The 1,630-nt window shown below is 32.5% G+C and overlaps 1 long non-coding RNA gene across 1 annotated transcript; it reads right to left on the bottom strand.

Moving 5' to 3' along the window:
- Positions 1–255: 255 nt before the first annotated feature.
- On the bottom strand, positions 256–1,092 carry LOC149419591 (uncharacterized). Its single transcript, XR_016302885.1, has 3 exons — positions 821–1,092; positions 633–740; positions 256–529 (listed from the first exon to the last, which is right to left on the bottom strand). It is a non-coding gene; the product is annotated as an uncharacterized LOC149419591 (long non-coding RNA).
- Between the last annotated feature and the right edge of the window lie 538 nt (positions 1,093–1,630).

Here is a 1,630-nt window from a genome sequence, read left to right as displayed (position 1 = left end):
ACATATTGATGTGTTCTCTTACTTCTTTAAGCTGGTTATCTGGTGTTTTGTTAGGCCTCGTGCAGTGGCAACCTCTGTGACTTACTGCTGGTGATGAAACTCCTGCAGCTACTTTTCTCCTCGAAATATCTAATCTACCTCTACCTATTTGGCAAATGGATTAAGGCTGGTTTGCAAACTTGTTCATTATTTCCTTGTATTGAAACAGAGTACGTAATATTTCAGGATCGTTTGGTCGAAGTGATCCTGGTTATCTTTTTAATATTCATCGATCTCAATAACAAAGTTGATTGGGCTTCTGAATGTAGTGAATAAAACTCTAGAAAGAGTTTTTGCCTAACTTCGGCATTAAATCTTGAATTACATTTCAATCTGCAGTTGCTAACACAAAGATTTTCTTCCAGTTTTGGTGTTTTAGCAGGTTTAAGGCTTTTTTTATAATTAACATAAGAATCACCTCTCATCCTAGCGTCCCGCGCTATTTCTCTTGCTCGCCCTAGCTTGGGCCTCTTCCTACTCTTTTTAGTGCCTGAAAATAATACACACATTCATATCAGTTAGCGAACAGTCAAAAATGATTTTTTTTAAAGTTAATCTGAAATTATATACCTAGGTACAGCAAGACAAATTACCTTCTAAATGACTGTTTTCTACATCAGAAACGTTTACATTGTTTTCAATTTCGCTTTCAGCGTCCTCAGTATATTATCCTACACTGCTTTCCACAGCAAGAGCTGCATCTGAAAATAATAATTTAATCTTCATTACATGCAAATCAGTAAAATAAAATTCAATTCAAGTTATAAAGCCTTATCCTCACCAGTTTGATTTAAAGTATTGAGTATCTCATCTTGTTGTACGTATTCCAAAATTATATCTCCTGTACCAGTGGTAGTAGCGATATACTCTAGACTCTAGACTACTCTGATTATCTTCTGAAAATACAAAGTACAGTAAAATAATCATTTTTAGTTCAATGTTCAAAAGAATTTAGTGTCACTATAAAGTATTTTTAAGTTTAACTTCCATTAACATGACATCATGTTGAGGTATTCCTAATAATATCTCAAACTCAACACCAGTCAAAGAGTCTTGAACACTTTCTGAAACACGATATTGTAAAGCATTAATGAAGGAATTCAAAACATAAAAGAATATTCAGAGTCACAGAGTAAAACTTTTTTTTTGCATTTACCATCCATTAAAATTACATTATTTTGAGGTATTTCTAAATGCTTCTCAGGTTGTACTAAATTAGTGGACTCTTGAACACTTCCTGAAACAAATTAATAAGCATTACAATAAAAAATTGTTGAATTTTAGACAGAAAAACACCAAAACAAAAATGAGTCACCCATTTTCAAACTACTTTAAGGATAAATTAAGATGAATGATAATGTTTTATACAGCTTACCTGATTCCCTGATCAATTTTTGACACATCTTCACCATTTTTTCACCTCTGGAACTCATTTTCGATGATTTTTAAATAAAAAACACGCACTGCAAAACTTTTTAAAACCACCAAGGTAAACGTCAAAGTGAGTGAATAACATGTTAACCATAAAAATTTAAACCAATGTAGATGGGAAGAAGTTGTTAATTACAGAATTACGGCAAGAACTTGCTAA

This window comes from Hesperophylax consimilis, chromosome 12 (assembly GCF_061612785.1).
Source record: "Hesperophylax consimilis isolate HC1 chromosome 12, BYU_Hcon_1.0, whole genome shotgun sequence".
Lineage (NCBI taxonomy): Eukaryota > Metazoa > Arthropoda > Insecta > Trichoptera > Limnephilidae > Hesperophylax > Hesperophylax consimilis.
The sequence above is the reverse complement of the archived record's forward strand: the minus strand, read 5'-3'. Positions and strand labels throughout refer to the sequence as shown.